The sequence below is a fragment of the Chrysochloris asiatica genome, unplaced genomic scaffold, assembly GCF_000296735.1.
Source record: "Chrysochloris asiatica unplaced genomic scaffold, ChrAsi1.0 scaffold00194, whole genome shotgun sequence".
Classification (NCBI taxonomy): domain Eukaryota; kingdom Metazoa; phylum Chordata; class Mammalia; order Afrosoricida; family Chrysochloridae; genus Chrysochloris; species Chrysochloris asiatica.
In genome coordinates, this window is record NW_006408712.1 from 3,114,179 (window position 1) to 3,131,807 (window position 17,629).

The window sequence follows — 17,629 nt, forward strand, 5'->3', positions numbered from 1 at the left end:
CACACCAGGACTCTAGTAACTAGTTAGAACTGTAATATTATTGTCATCTGCTACTCTCTAGAACCTATTATAAAATCATGAAATTTCTTCATCTGCAAATTTGTTTAAGTTACGAATAAAAAGTGATGCTGAAAATACAAGTCATGTATCCTTGGGCAAGAAGCCTTGGTAGCACAATAGTAATGTGCTTTGTAGCTAATTGAAGTTAGCTGTTCAAACCCACCCAGTAGCCCCATAGAAGAAAAGTCTAGTGATCTGCTCCTATGAAGATTACAGCCTAGGAAAGCTTATAAAGCAGTTCCACTCAAATGCCCTGGTGTGGTCCTGCAGGATAATGCACTGGACCACAAAGTTGGTTTGAACTGCAAAGTCAATGGTTCAAATCCAGCAGCTGCTCCTCAGAAACCCTATTACAGGGTCACTCAACAGCACTAAACAACAACTCTCACCTGCAGTCCTTCTGACTTGAAAATTGGCTCAGTAATACCCAATGACAACTCTGATGTTTACTCTGATCAAAAGTTAATATTAGTCATGATTGAGAAGTGTACATTATGTTTCTTGTTTTGAATGCTTATTTTTTTCTCTACAGCTTTCATGTCTGTCTTTTTCTTTCATGAAGCTTCTTCCAGTTGGAAATTCACTACATTTCATCAGGTAAGAAGTTGTTTTTTTTCTTTTCTTCACTGTCTTTCCCTCATTCCTTCAGGTTTACAAATTACTCATTTAGCAAGTTGAAGTTTGCTATGTAAAATCATCTGAGATGCTTCGTTATGAACATACTTAATGTCTTTATAACAACTTAAATACTATCTAATACAGGAGTCCATCAAAACAAGGATTGAATCAAAGTTGTCAACTTAGTAACTAATTCAAACCATTTTTTAACTTTGAAAAGAAAAATAGTCACAGAAGACACAGCTACTAAGGATGTTAGCTTCCAAAATGGTTGTGTTGCCTTTTACATCTAATATCTGTTGTTGTTATGTGCCGTCGAGTCAGTTCCTACCCATAGCGACCCTGTACAGGGTTTCCGAGGCTGTAAATCTTTATGGGAGCAGAAAGCCTCACCTTTCTCCTGCAGAGCAGCTGGTAGTTTCGACTGCTGACCTTGTGGTTCACAGCCCGATTCGTAATTATTATGCTACCAGAGTTCCTGTAGGACATTCTTTTAAGCAAATGGAATTAATATGTTTACATGGGCTGGAACTGTTGATTTATCAACTCTGAAGTCATTTTCAAAGAATGTTGCTGTTAGGTGCCGTTGAGTTGTCCTGACTCAGCAACCCATGTACAACAGAACGAAACACTGCTTGGTTTTGCACCATCCTTGTCCTTGTTGTCGTGTTTGAGCCCATTGTGGCTGCTGCTGTGTTAATCCATCTCGTTGAGGATCTTCCTCTTTTTCGCTGGTCCTCTGCTTTGCTGAACATGATGTCTTTTTCTAAGGACTGGTCCCTCATGATAATATGTCCAAAATATGAAAGACAAGCAAGCACTTACCATCCTGGCTTCCAAGGAGCATTCTGGCTGCACTTCTTCCAAGACAGATTTGTTTGTTCTTTTGGCAGCCCACGGTACTTTCAATATTCTTCACCAGTACCATAACTCAACTGCATCGATTCTTCTACAGTCTTCTTTATTCATTGTCCAGCTTTCACAATGAATATGAGGCAAATGAACATATAATAGCTTGTGTCAGGCACACCTTAGTCCTCAATGTGATATCTTTGCTCTTTAATGCTTTTTAAAAAAACCCTTTTTTTTATTGTGAATTAGATGAAGGTTTACAGAGCAGATCCTCAGTTTTATATTTAACAGACCATACATATTCTGATGCACCTCAATGATTTCCATCCCTCAATGTAATGTCACTTATTCCACTTCCTCCCTCTGATTCATGCTTGTTATTGTTGGTCTCATCTCCGTGTTCCCTGCTTTCCGAGTTCCACGGTCACGCTCAGAATCAGGCAGAATTGTTTTGTTGTTGTCAAGTGCATGGAAGCAAGTAGAATTGTTGCTGTAGTTGTTAAGTGCTGCTGAATCAATTCCAACCCATAGTGACCTTGTATGGGGTTTACAAGGAGCAGCTGGTGAGCTTGAACCGCCGACCCTGCAGTTCCAACAGTTTTGCAGTCTGGTACATTAACCCACAGTGCCACACCTGGACTCTGTAGAATTAGGGACATAATAAGTGTGAAAAACCATCCTCTGTAGCTCATCCATAGGGTAAGGAGAGCAAAGAATGATATCTGCTATTACCTCCTCTAATACCCCTAAGTTCTTGAAACAAAACTCAGAAGGCCAAGTAGGTGACCCAAATGAAGGCATCAGAAGATCAAAGGACCCAAAGATAACCTTGAAAGTGATTTATCTCCTTGCCTTCTATTTTACATAGAAAGCAAAGCATGTATCCAATTTTTAAAGATTTCAGGAGAAGGAAATTTTCTTAACTTTTCATATTAATCCTAATATTGATGGCTATGAGTTATATATGATTATGAAACCTCATTCTGTCATAAATGTAAATGTATCTTAGAATATGCTAACATATTATGACAAATAACCTTGTATGGCTTTGACAAAAGGAGGGATGTACAGATGGGACTGGGGATTCTTACAGTAGGGACATGAAAGATACTCCGATTAAATATGTGTCCAATAAACAAGAGACTTCTGAGTCTGAATGAGTAGTCTGGAGTCATTCCTTATTCTATTGGTTTGAGGTCCTTTGTTGAGTCATTTACTTTGTGAAGGCTTAGTAAAAAAAAGATATATATAGTTGAATTCTGAACATCAAGACCTTTGAGGGAACCATTTCAAAGAGTTCAAACTTTTCCATCAACTAAGTTCAATGCTGTCTCCTTAAACTAGTTTTTTTTGTTGTTGTTCCATTTCAATACATACTTGAAGAGTCAAAGGCTTATAAATCCATTGGAAGCTTAATAGTACATTTTCAGATAAAGAAAAAAATTGATTTTCTTCAAATTCTAAAGTTATATTGTATCTTCCATAATTAATCCTTTCTCTACCAAAAAACAAAACAAAACAAAACAAACAAAAACCCATCTATCTACCAGTTAGCCTTTACTTTTGTTAAGGACACAGATAGAGTATATGAGTGAGGTTGTTTGTTTTTATTTTCTGGGGAAAGCTCAGCTGTCCTAAGACGTTCTGTGGATATCTTGACTTCTACAAGATAGACTAGGGAGGGAAGAGAAATGCCATGAGTCATTTAAGCCCCACTGTCATTACTTTCAAGTGCCCGTGCTGGGAGTCCGTAACTATTCACTACAAGGAAGTTTCACTATATGAAAGTTCAATAAGGTGACCCAATGACAGAATCTGGAGGGCACTCCCAAATTGTTTCATGCCACTGCTCAGCTACTAACCAAAGGGTTGGTGGTTCGACCACTCCCAGAGGTATCTCAGGAAAAAAATCCTGGTGGTCGGCTTCCAAAAGGTCAAGCCATGAAAACCCTCTGGAATATAGAGCTATTCTGCACCATATGAGGTTGCCATGAATAGGAACCAACTCAAGGGAGCTGGTTTCTGGTTTATACATGCATGAGATACAGGAGAGGGAGGGAGAGAAAGGTGGGTTTGAGAAGCGGAAGGTAAAAAGGAACAGAGGAAATGTCATGAGGTAAAGCAAGAGTAGATATTCCAGAAATACACTCTTTACCTCTATTCTTCTGTAGTACTTTTCATGAAAGCAAATGTTGTGAGAAACCAAATCTCAGGAAATCCATTAAATCATGCATTAACTGCTGCTCTGTGCTATCAAATCACAGAGACCCTTATAGGATTTCCAAGTCTGTAAATCTTTACAGAAGCAGAAAGCATTTGAATTTCTGACTTTGTGGTTTAAAGCCCAACGTGTAAACCACTACGTTGCCAGGGCTCCTTTAGGCATTGATATATTTTTAACATTCTTCTGGCACATTGAATTCCAGTGTGTAGCATGGAGCCCTGGTGTAGTGCTGTAGGTTAATGCGCCAGACTGCAAAGCCGTTTGAACTGCAAGGTTGGCAGTTCAAGCTCACCAGCAGCTCCTTGGAAACCCTATACAGGGTCACTAAGGGTCAGAACTGACTCAATGGCACTTAACAACAACAACAACAGTGTGTAGCACTGTAGAATAGGCACTGAACCACAAGGTCAGTTTGAACCACAAAGGTGGGTAGTTTAAACCCACCAGCTACTCCTCAGAAACCCTATATGTGGTTGCTATGAGTCGGGACCAATTCACAGCACTTGACAATAATAGTGCTGAGACAGTCCCACACTGGTTTTCTGTATTTAAGTCACGGTAATGAAGAAAGTCCTTGGTCTTGTATCTCTCATACCCAAGCTATTAAAGTCAGGAGACTAGACACCCTGATGCAAAAGAAGACAAGGTGGATGGCAAATGACTACTTGTCAAGGCCATCATTCTCATAAAAGAACCAGTTTCCATAGAATGATTTGCTACAGCATGACCTGATGTTTTCTTTTATTTATGTGAAAATTACCTTTATGAAGATTCAATGAGGACCCTTGGTGCACTTGACCCTGCTCATCTTGCCCTAGCCTTTTTGGTTTCATAATTGTCTGTCCACTCACCTTCAGTCGTCATCTTTTCAGATTGAAAGGTGCAAATAGATGTCCCATCTTCTCATTACTCAGCCTTTTTATTCTGTTTTCCTTTACCCAGTTTATTGGCCCACACTATTCCAGTCACAGAGTAGTGTGTGTACAAAAATAGAATGTAAATGTTCACAGAGTCATTATAACTATCCTAGATAAAGGTATTTTTTTAGGCTGTGTATGCATTTTTCATTAATAAAAATGAAATATAAATGTGCTGTTTCTGTGTAAGACAAGTTTGGGGTTCTTCATCGCAAATTTGTAATTGTTAGTCACCATCGCGTTGGCTCTGACTCATGGTGACTTTATATTAACATAACCAACACTTGCCTGGTTCTGGGTCATCAGCATGATTGTTGAAATATTTGAGTCCATTGATTCAGCTACTGTGTTGATCCATCTCATTGAAGCTTTCCCTCTTGTTTCCTGGCCCTCCACTGTACCAAACATATTTGTTTCCTTCAGAGCACAGAACCTGTAAAAATACATCTTTCATGCCTAGAGAGCATACATCATCATACTAAGTAGCTACCAAGAACATTTTTATTAATTTTATTTCATTTCTGAGCAATAGTTTACCTTTTAATTTTAAGATCAAAAGTCTAAAGCAAAAGTTTGAGGAGAAGGAATTAAGATTGTTTAGCAATTCTACCTTGACATGAAACGATGTTTTAAAGATAGGCTGTGTGACCTGAGTCAAGGCTACTCTACCAGCTACATAACAAGGATATCTGGGAGGTTCTTCTGGAGAGTGGCAGCCCCTCCTCCTTCCTAAACAGAGGGAAGTTTGCCTGTGCTTCCTCTGACTGCCACCTCAGATATAAGCAGCCCCCACAGAGCAGGGAAGGAAAACTTTCTGGGTGTGTGTTTAATGACTAAAATGTGATTGCAGAAAAAGAGTATGGACAGGAATAACAATCAGAGAGGGGGACTGCATCACCTGATGGACAGGTTGATTAGTCTATAATGTGTTGGTTAATGCACAGGACTGCAAAGTCAGTTTGAACCATACAGTCAGTGGTTCAAGCTCATCCGCTGCTCCTCAGAAACCCTATACAGGGTCACTATCAGTTGGAATTGACTTAGCAGCACTTACCAACCATCTCTCCTGAGTGGTGGTGCCCACTAGTGGATAGACTGACCACAGCATGTTCTCTGATGTGTTTGTTGTTGTTATGTGCCCTGGAGTCGGTTCCAACTCATAGCAACCCTGTACAGGATTTCCGAGGCTGTAAATCTTTACAGGAGCAGAAAGCCTCATCTTTCTCCCATGGAACAGCTGGTAGTTTTGAACTGCTGACCTTAAGGTTCACAGCCTAATTCGTAACCACTATGCTACTAGAGCTCCGTATGTGTTTAGAGAGTATTTACAGATTTTAGAGAGCCTGAAAATTGAAAAATGAGATCTGGTACTCTCAAACATCAATTGAACCAGGAGGAAGAAGGAACTATCATGGAGAGGGAGAAGAAACAGTAAGCAAAGGCAGAAGACAGGCCACCTAAGAGCTTCTTACAGCAATGTGGTAAAAACATCACACATTGGGGGAAATTAATGAAGTTAGCACCTCAAAAATTCCAATATCCCAACAAAAAATCAAGACACACAGAGATCAGAAAAACAATTGTGCATCCAAATGAACCAAGAGAATAAACATGCATCGAAACCCACTGTTGTCAAGTCAGTTCTGACTCATAGCTACCCTAAATGCATCTTGTTGTTATGATGGGGGAAACTTGGAAGAATATAATATAATAACATTCAACATAAATAACAAAGGGAAAACATAGACAAAGAGCTAAAAGAAACAAGGAAAACAACAAGAACAAAATGTGGATTTAAAAAAAAGATATTGCAACTGAAAGGGACAATAACTGAAATGAAAAGCACACTATAAGGATTTGTCAACAGATTTAATCAGACAGAAGCATCAGAGGATAAGATCGTTAAAATTACGTATGCTGAAGAGTAACAAGAATGGAGGCTCAAGAAGGCTGAAGTCAGTTTAATAGAATTATAGGATAACACGAGACCTAGGGTAAGCACTCAACCACAAGGTCAGTTTAAACTGCAAGTCCACTGGTTCAACTTCACCAGCAGCTCTTCAGAAACCCTTTTTACAGTCACTATGGGTCAGAACCAACTCGATGGCTCTAAACAACAGTAACAAAACAAGAGACCTAGTATACTCATCATGGAAATCCCAAAAGGAGATGCGAGAGTGAATGTGACAGAAAGAATATTTGAAGAAATAATGACAGAGATTTTCCTCAGTCTAATGAAGGACATGAACCTACAAATCCATAAAGTTCAAAGAACTCAAGCAGTCTAAACTTAACTACCATGACACATCAAAAAGTTAAGAAATAATCCTGAAAACAGTGAGAGAGAAGCAGTCCATATGAAGACTCCCCAATAAGATTAACTGCTGATTTTTCCTCAGGAATATTGGTGGCTAGAAGGCAATGGCAGATATATTTAAAGTGCTGAAAGAACAAAACTGCCAACCAAGAATACTGTGCCCATTGAAACTGTCCTTCAAATGAGGGAGAAAATTTAAATTCCCAAACAAACAGAAGCTGCAAGAGTTTGTATACACCAAAATAGCCCTACAAAAAGTATTAGTGATAGTTCTGTTAAAGGATAGCAGAAGACACTAGAAAGTAATTCAAAACTATACAGAAAAAGAAAGTTCTCTAAAAAAGGGAAATATGTGGACAAGTGTAAGGGCTAATAATAAGGTAGTCATATCGATAACGCTGAATGTTTTTTCTTCATTTTTTTTTTTTAACAACAAACATATAAAAGGCAAAGATAAAATACATGAAATATAAAGAGATAGTGATAGCAATAACAAAAGGAGAGGACGGGAATTGTATGGATATAGAGTTTTTTGTATGTTACTAAAGTTAAGTTGGTACCAAGTTATCCTTGTGATTGTTGGTAAGTGCAGTCGAGTTAGTACTGACTCATAATAGCCCTGTATAGGGTTTCTGAGATGGTACATCTTTTAGGAGAAAAACTTCATCTTTCTCACAAGGTGCTGCTGGTAGGCTCGAACCACCAACTTTGTGGTTCACAACCCAGTGCTTATCATGCAGTCACCATGCTCGTCAACTTACCCTGTTGTTGTTGTTAAGCATCATCAAGTCAGTTCTGACTCATAGCAACACTAGGAGTAACTGGTGAGCTTGAACCACTGACCTTCTGTTTCAAATCCACCTTGCAGTCCAGTGCGTTAATCCACAACACCACATTTATAACTTGCATGTTATAAATACAAATTCTTAAATGTAGGAATAGAAGGAGAATGTGGAATGGGTGGCTAATTACCTGCATACATAACTTCCGCCTTTCCCATGTTGTTGGTGTTGTTGTGACCTATGCGCAATAGAACAAGGTGAGACCAGAACTTGATGGTGCCCAACTACCTTTACTGAACAGTTGGATCAGATATTCCACAGCAACATCCTGATTGATCAAGAGGTAGAAAATGTATAATGGTGTTTTAAATTCTCACGAACTCGAGACTTTCTGGGGCCATGAAGGACAAATGAACCCTTGAAACTATTACCCTGAGATAATCTTTAAACCTTAAGCTAAATTTACCCTGTCTAATCTTAAAATTGAACCCATCAGCAGCTTCTTGGGAGAAAAATGAGGCTCTGTGCTCCCACAAGACGTACAGTCTTGGAAATGCTATACAGGGTTACTATGTTGTTGTTGTTGTTGTTAAGTGCTGTCGAGTCTATTCTGACTCATAGTGACCCTGTATAGGGTTTCTGAGGAGCAGCTGGTGAGCTTGAACCACCGATCTTGCAGTTCAAATGGCTTTGCAAGTCAGACTAACTCAATGGCATTTATCAATATAGTTTAGTCTAACTAGTAAAACACGTCTGCCTTGAGCATTCTGCTCTTTTAAGAACTATTTACATGGAATCATATTGACAATAGCAACTCAAAAGGTTAGATGGGAACCTTAAGGGCAGTGAGTTTATTTGATGAGGGGGGAACAACTCAGCAAAGGAGGGTGAGAATGGTTGCACAATGTAATTAATGTCACTAATTTGTACAGGTAGGAACTGTTGAGTTGGCATATAATTTGCTATGTAGAGTCACAATAACAACAAAATAAATGAAACTTTAAGGAAAAAGAAAAAGACAGTCAGTGAATGTGAAGAGAACTTGATCTGTATACCCTAAGCATCAAGACTTTTTGTCTTACATCAACTGAAAGACTCACCTGGCTCTCAATCCCTCCCTCAGATGCTCCTCAACTGAAGGGAAATATTGTAGTTATTGTCAATAAGTTGTACATCTGTAAAAATTTAATTGGCAAAAGTTGTGTGATAGATAGACTTAAAACACTCTTCCCACCCTTCTGAGGTCTCCTTAGGTAAGGGTTATAAGGAAGTGTTGGTGAATGGAGGGTCAGAGAAGAAAGAGGAAGACCCTCAACAAGATGGAAAGGCATAGTGACAGCAGCAATGGCTCAGGTGTAGCAACGATTGGCCCAGAACTGGGCAGTGTTGCATTCTGTTGTGCAGAGGGTCAGTACCGACTTGATGGCACCTAACAACAACAATAAGGAAGTGTCACAATGACACACAGGTCTCCTTCAAGGACTAGCTGGGTATCTATCAAATTGTTTCCATTTTTATGAAATTTTCCAGAACTTTAAACCTTCTGGTCACAAAACATTTTTGAGTGTATGAAATCCTCAGGATGTTTTTTTTGTTGTTTTGTTTTGTTTTTTTCTTCTTCTTCACAATGGCAGGAATACAGAAATGGCTCATGATTTCTTAATGGAGTTCAGCTGCCCAAACTGTAGCACTTCCAGCTGTACTCTGCCTCATTTTTCATTCGCAGATGCCTGAAACACATACACACTCTCTCTCTCTCCACCCCTTTCCTTCTTGCTAAGTTACAATCGCAGGAACTTGCAAACATGAGCTGTATCTTTATGAACATGAACATCAATATTAGATATTCCCAAAGGGGAAAAAGGTATCTTATTCCAGACAGTACCTCGAATGGTCACACATTGGTTTAGAAAGTAGGTGTGTTTGAAGAACTCTGTCTGCACCAAGCTGCTGGAAGGAATTGGTTGTAGCCATGAGTCAGAATGGAGGAAGTCCAGCTTGAGCTCTGCATTCAGTAGTGGGGAGAGGAGTAGCCAGCAGACCTGAGACAAAGGGGAGTCCGAATGAGCCATCCAAGAGTCAGAGTAGGCCTGGTGTTCCAGACTCGGGGAAATAGTCCACAGGGAGAAGATCAGAGATCAGGATCCATAGGGCCTACAGGAACCACAGGGAGGCCACATGAGGCAGCACAAAGCAAGCATATAAACTAACATCCAAGTAAGCATTCTAACCATTTCCTGTTTGGGGATTTCCCTACATTCCTATAGAACAGGGAATAGGGAACTAAGATGGGAAGCATAAAGACAAGAGATCTGAACTGAATTAAATTTTCATGAGCTCATGTCAACGTGAAGAAAGAAGAGTTCTTTAAAAGCACACATTTGACCACTATACTTTGCTGAGGCATTTGCTGACTGAAAACTATCTTCTAACCTCAAGCATGCATTCATGAATCATGAAAGCCTGCCTACCTCTTTTCTTATGGAGCAGAATACTTTTACATTATTTTTAATCCTATAAAGTTCAACATGAGACCTTATTCTATGACAAAGCTTTCCTTTTAGTCTCCAAGAGTGAGTATCACTTATACTTCCCTCTACCTCTGCATTCTTGTTCTCCCATAATTGTCTTTACCCTCGGTGTGTTTTCCCTTGGCCCAGTCCTCCAATGATTCCACTTTCTTTCATCTGCAAAGTCTTCCTTGTCTTTATATCCCATAATAATACAGATCTGTGTAATCTGGGGGACAGCACCCTCCCAATATCAGCTTGGGTACTTGAGTCATCTTGCCTGGCATATTGTGTGAATGCAGTAAGGAAGACAAGTCCTTGTCCTGCTTCCATCTTTCACCACTGATGTGACAATAGGTAACTTTCCTCCCTCCCTTGAACCTCTCCTGCCTTCCCTGATAAGCTGTTGTAAGAATCAAATAAAACAATGAAGGGGAAAGGATCGTAAATTTAAAGCATGATACAAATGGAAGACATTGTTTTAACAAAATATGAATCCTTTGCTCCTGTAGAGGTATGACTGAGCATCCTTCAGTCTTTCTTTCAGCTTGTTTATATAATCTCTGGTGGAATATTAATAATCATTGCTAAATGGTAAAGGTTTAAACACATAGTTTGTTTCTTCTATTGCTTTCACAGGGCAGGCATGTCTATTATGAATTTATCCTTCTCAGAAGGGATGGGGATGGGAAGACATGTGAGACTTGAGGGCTCTTGTTAAATGAGTCCTATTACATAAGAGTCCTTATACATACTCCAATCCAGAAAAGAACAACAAAATATTACCAAAACCACAACACACTCAATAACTTAGTGCTGTGGTTCTTATCATTTGAAATGTCTATTCAACCATGTTCCATTTCCAGCAGTCATCACCCTAAAATTTGAGTTCCTGCTACTTCGATTAAACCTCTATATATTTTTGCCTATGAAGTATGTCCCAAGTCCTTTGCTACATATACAGTGATAAGTAATTCATAGATTTTTATGTATGAAACTCACAAACTAAAACAGCCGCTGCTGTTGTTGTTTAATGCTGTTTAGTTGGTCCTGATTTATAGTGATCCTGTATAGAATTTCCAAGGAGCAACTGGTGGGTCTGAAATATCACCAGCCTTGTGGTTAGCAGTCTAGTGCTTATCCTACAGCACCACACCAGAACACTGTGGTGGTGGTGGTGGTGGTGATGGTTATGTACAGTGGAACCAGTACCGACTCATAGCGACCCTATACAGGGTTTCCAAGGCTGTAAATCTTTACAGGAGCAGAAAACCTTATCTTTGTCCCATGGAACAGCTAGTAGTTTTGAACTGCTGACCTTAAGGTTAGCAGCCTGACTTGTAACCACTCTGCTACCAGAGCTCCTTGATGATTGCTATAGGGGTTGTTGTTGTTGTTGTTAGGTGCCATCGAGTCAATACCCACTCATAGTGACCTTATGCACAGCAGAACAAAATAATTAATGCCTGATCCTGGGCCAACATCACTACTGTTGACACGCTTGAGTCCATCGATGCTGTCACTTGGCCAATCCATCTTTTGGGGGGGTCTTCCTCTTTTTCTCTGACCCTCCACTTTACCAAACATGATATTCTTCTCCAGCGACTGGTCCCTCCTGACAATATGTCTGAAGTATGAGAGAGAAAGTTTGGCCATCTTGGCCTCCAAGGAGCACTCTGGCTCCACTTCTTCCAAAACAGATCTATTGGTTCATTTGGCAGCCCATGGCACTTTCAATATTCTCCTCCAACACCATAACTCAAAAGCATCAATTCTTCTACGATCTTCCTTATTCACTGTCCAGCTTTCTCATGCATATGAGGTTATTGAAAATACCATGGCTTGGGTCAGGCACACCTTAGTCCTCAAGCTGACATCTTTGCTCTTCAACACTTTAAAAAGGTCTTGTGCAGCAGATTTGCCTAATGCTATACTTTGTCTGATTTCTTGACTGTTACTTCCGTGAGTGTTGATAGTTGATCCAAGAAGAATGAATTCCTTGACGTCAATCTTTTCTCCATTGATAAGAATGTTGTTTATTGGTTCAGTCATGAGGATTTTTCTTTTCTTTACATTGAGATGTAATCCATACTGAAGGCTGTGCTCTTTGATCTTTATCAGTAAATGTTTTAAGTCCTCTTCACTTTCAGCAAGCAAAGTTATATCATCCGCATATCACAGGTTGTTAATGAGTCTTCCTCCAATCCTGATGCCAAGTTTTTCTTCATATAGCCCAGCTTCTCAGATTATTTGCTCAGCATACAGGTTGAATAAGTATAGTGAAAGAATACAACCTTATCGCACACCTTTCTTAATTTTAAACCATTCAGTGTTACCATGTTCTGTTCGAACAACTGCCTCTTGGTCCAGATACAGATTCCTCATGAGCACAGTTAAGTGTTCCATAATACTCATACTTCACAATGTTGTCCATAGCTTGTCATGATCCACACAATTGAAAGCCTTTGCATAGTCAATAAAGCACAGGTAAACATATTTCTGATATCGTCTGCTTTCATACAAGATCCATCTGACATCAGCAATGATATCCCTTGTTCCACAGCCTCTTTTGAATATATATTCAAAATGCTGGTGTGGTGCTGTAGGATAAGCACTCTACTACTAACCATGAGGTTGACAGTTTAAACCCACCAATCACTCTCCAAACCCCTCCATAGGTCACTCTGAATTATATTCAACTCAATGGCATAGAATAACAACATGAGACCACTAATTCTGTCTGGAATTTTGAAGAGGAAGTAGCTTGTGAGACTGGCCTTAAGGATGAAAGGAAGTTGGTTGGTCGCAGTGCAGTTGTTCATTCCAAGGGAAATCCTAGCTCTGCCACTTCCTAACTGCATAACTTGGGCAAGTTACTTGATCTCTTGGTGCCTCAGTTTCCTCATCTCTACAGTAAGTGTGCTGCTAATAATAGGACTTCAAGGGTTGTTGAGCAAAAATGAGTTAAGGCATGTAAAGCACTCAAAACAATTCCTGTCATGTGGTTAACCACACAATAAATGGTAGTCATTATTGTTGTCATTATTGTTCTTCATTAAAGTCAATAAACAGGAAGGAAATACCTACATCTGACCATTTACTCTTTGAGATCTGGCTTCTCAACTTAAAAGACTTATAATCATCATTATTAATAAGGAAAGCTCCCATTTATGTATTAGGCACTAGACTCTATGTATGAAATCTTATTTAGTATTCACATCAATTCTTAGAACTAAAAATTTTACACTGAAATATCAATAATACCATGAAGACTACAATGTAAGTGAAGAATTAGTATTACGGAGGGTAAATGAAAAGGAACTACAGAAGAAGAATTATTTACAGTCTAAAGTAATGAGAAAAAAGTCAAATGTCTTACTGAATGGTGGGTTTAAGCCAAATGAGATTCCATGTAGGGTTTCTGTTTGATTGGTTTGGGTTTTGTGTCTTAGAAACATGCTCATTGTTTCTAAGTGGGGCATTCTGTTTCACATTTGTTCCACTTTCCACCATTCCTTATTTTCTCATGCCCAGCCTTGGAAACATTTGAGTTCCAAAGTTTATGGCATGGGGACAAGGATTTAGAATTTGAGTTTGGTGACTGCTCACATTTGTTGAATGAAGTTTACATGCCAGACAATGTGCTAGCTACTTGCATACACTCGATCCATGTAATATCCTACATGTGGTATTGTTATTTCCCATTTCCTCAAATGAGGAGACCGAGTCTTAGAGAGGGTAAATGTTGAAAGAAAGGCAGAATTAGAGGCACCTAAGCAGGAAAGTACATCTCCCAAGGGTCATTCGGCTGGAAGGGAGGATCCCTTCAGGGAAGTAGTATGAATTCAGCTGGGAAAGGTTGGGTGACCTTAAAAGCCAGGCTGAGGAATTTGAATGTGGCTATGGGAAGCTAATAAATGAGAGGTTTCCTTTTCTTCTTTACAACTGTGAAAACCCACCCACAGCAAACATGTAGGCTACCACAAGGCTCACTAATGATGCAGAGCTGATAGGTGGAGCTAAAGATTTTGGAGAATGTCTGAGTCTAGGCAGGAGCAATCCTGCATCTCTCATAAAGGAGGAGGGAACTTCCAATAAATATTCTCAGCTGAAAATTCCTCATATATCATTTTCAAGAAAATGGTCACCCAGTTTCTCTCCCTACACTCCATTCCTTGAAATACACCTAATATTAAAAGTCTTACATTGCAGAGCAACTTCAAAATAAAGAACAAGCTCCCTATCCTTTTATTTTCAGAAGTTCTCTGTAGGCTGATGAGCCCTCTATGCTAATCTCCCTCCACTCTCAAAGTGCACTCCAGCCTTACGGATCCAATTGTCGTTCTCTGAAAGCAAGACCACACACCTCTACCACAACCTCTGCAAGGCCTAACACTTATTTCTAGGGTACAACTTCTCACAGAAATGGTTGATTCGTTGACCTTAGACTATGAGGTCCATGGGGACAGGGGCACCAAACACACCCCAGTATACAGTCAGTGCTCCGTAATAATACGTCAGATGAGTAAGAAACGATCAAGTTAGAGAATCCATGTTCTGATTCTAAATCATTATAGGACCGTAGTCCTCAGCATCCCTTTCTAACGATCCTCCTGATACTAGACCCCCTGCTCCAACTTCCTTGATTTTGGGGGGTTCTTCTCAGGTCTAACATATTCCCTGCCCCATTCAAAGTCCAACATTCACTACCACCAAAATTAATAACAGTTCTCGGTGCTCATCTAGTATCAAAAGCTATTACTATCTACCACAGTTTGTTGATTATACTGTAAGTGTCCGTGGGACTCAGTTGTACTTCCCTCTCAATCTCACCATATGATTTTAAATGGACTAAATTAGAAACCAAGGCCTGGCGTGGCACTGCAGGATAAGTACGAGATTGCTTACCACAAGGTTCAAACCCACCAGCTAGCTCCTCAGAAAGTCTATACAGGGTTGCCATGAGCTGGAAGGAACCGACTCAATGGCACTTAACAATAACAAACACAAAAAGAGGACATAAGGGAGAGACTAGGACTTTCTGGCCTTGTTAGTACTGTTGTCGACCATTCCTAGGAGAGAGGAGCTGATTGTGTGTGTGTGTGTGTGTGATCATCAGACCCTGGCAAGGGATGATATGGCTGGCTCTCCTGGAATGAATGAGCAGCGTCGAAGGAACGTGGATATCTGCCTTCTTATTGGTAACAGGTAGGCCCTAGAGTTCTGCCCAGCAAGTCAAACCTGGAAGTTCAGTACTAGCAATCATAATTATTATTTAGCAGCATAATAGCTAACACCTATGAATACTTCCTGTATTTCAATCACTATGCTGAGCACTTTACATAGATTGCTTTAATTCTCTCTTTCATCAGTCCTACAAGGTATGTAATCTACCACCACGCCCCCCTTTTTTTTTTTTACTTTTTAAAAATTCTATGTTGTACTGTCTATTTTGTACAGTTGACATCGATTTATTATTTATGTATGTATTGTCTTCCCCTTTATCCATTTTGTTATGTGTCTACATTGTATTTAGTGATATTATCATCTTATTTCTGTTTTTACTCCTATTTTATGGATAAGGAAACTGAGGCAAAGGGAAGTTAAATAACTTTCCCGGGGTCACAAAGTAAATGGTGGAGCCAGGTTTGAACCCAAAACTTTGACATCATAACTCTTATATTGCATAGTTCTAAACAGGTGCCCTTTGAGAAAATAAAGAAACATCAAAAAGAACCAACATCATTTGTTTTTGTAGTTCAGCCCTCACATAGTGAGGACAACAGGAGAATCCTTGAGTCCTAAGGATTATGTAATGGGTAGAGAGAAAAGAGGAGTCCCTGGGTAGTACAAACCATGTCCAGGTGCTAAACATAAGGTTAGGAGTTCAAGTTCACACAGAGGTACTTTTGAAGAAAGACCTGATGATCTGCTTCTGAAAGATCATAGCACAATTCTCCACTAATCCACACACAGTCAACATGAGTCAGAATGAACTTGATGGCCACTGTTAACTTGTAAAAACAAAAGATAGTTAAGGGTGCATTTCTTACCACGTTATCATTTGCAGCACATTGGTAAGTCAAAAAGCATTGCTATACAAAGCAAAAGAAGGAAAACATTGTAGATACAGAATCTCCAAAGGGTTAGCACGTAAAGTAGATTTTGAGATAGACTGCTTTAAAAGGAGAAAACTGGTAAAATCATGTTAGCCTCAAAGAAAATTAATACACCTTCACATTATAATGAAAGAGAAAAATTAGAAAGATTTAGTAAACATAGATAAAAAGCAATAAAGAAAAATAAAACAAGTGGAATGATTTCTAGAAATGCATGATTTAACTAAGTTAACACAGTGGAAAGCTTGAACAGACCTATAAGAAAAGGGGAAAAACATGAAATCATTAAAAGAAAAAAGTCCAGGTCCAGATGGCTTACTGGTGAATTCAATCAAGCATTCAGAAAGGAACTAACACCAATTCTACTCAAACTATTCCATAATACAGAAGAGAAAGGGAAAGTCCCAAATTCATTTTATGAAGCAAGCATAACTCTGATATCCAAATTAGGCAAAGACATCACTGAAACAGAAAATTATAGACCAATATCCTCACATGTTCATTTTGTTTTGTTGTTGTTAGGTGCTATCAGTCAGTTCTGCCTCATAGGGACCCTATGCACAACAGAAGGAAACACTGCCCCATTGGGTGTCATCATTACAACTGTTGTTACATTCTAGCTCATTGCTGCTGCTACTGTTCCAATCCATCTCATTGGAGCCTTCTTCTTTTCTGCTGACAGTCAACTTTACCAAGCTTAATGTCCTATTCCAGACAGTAGTCCCTCCTGATAACATATCAGAAGTATGAGAGACCAAGTCACACCAACCTGGCTTCTAAGGAGCATTCTAGCTGAACTTCTTCCAACACAGCTTTGTTTGTTCTTCTGGTAGTCCATGGTACATTCAATATTCTTCTCCAGTAAGTCAATGAAATCATAATTCAAATACACACACACAAAAGGCCTTGCTACAAGATCATAGAACCCTTTATGAAATAAAAAGTATCAAAATGTGGAGCTACTGATTGCCAACATCTCCTCCATTTCAGTCTATGTTGTTGTTGTTGTTAAGTGCCGTCGAGTCGGTTCCGATCCATAGCGACCCTGTACAGGGTTTCCGAGAGTGTAAATCCTTACGAGAGTAGAGCCTCATCTTTCTCCCGCGGAGCGGCTGGTAGTTTCTAACCGCTGACCTTAAGGTTCGCAGCTTGATTCGTAACCACTACGTTACCAGAGCTCCTTTCTGAAAGTGGTGTTTCCATTTACCTAACCCCAAAGAATGCTGCACT

General features: G+C 39.5%; 1 protein-coding gene across 1 annotated transcript in view; it reads left to right on the top strand.

Annotated features, from left to right (window-relative positions):
• Window positions 1-592: 592 nt before the first annotated feature.
• The window catches only part of FRMD6 (FERM domain containing 6), a 224,288-nt gene continuing 207,251 nt past the window's right edge, over window positions 593-17,629 (top strand). Inside the window, exon 1 of the mRNA XM_006872353.1 lies at window positions 593-657. The gene's annotated coding sequence lies outside the window, so the exon portion shown is untranslated. The remainder of the gene's footprint in view (window positions 658-17,629) is intronic.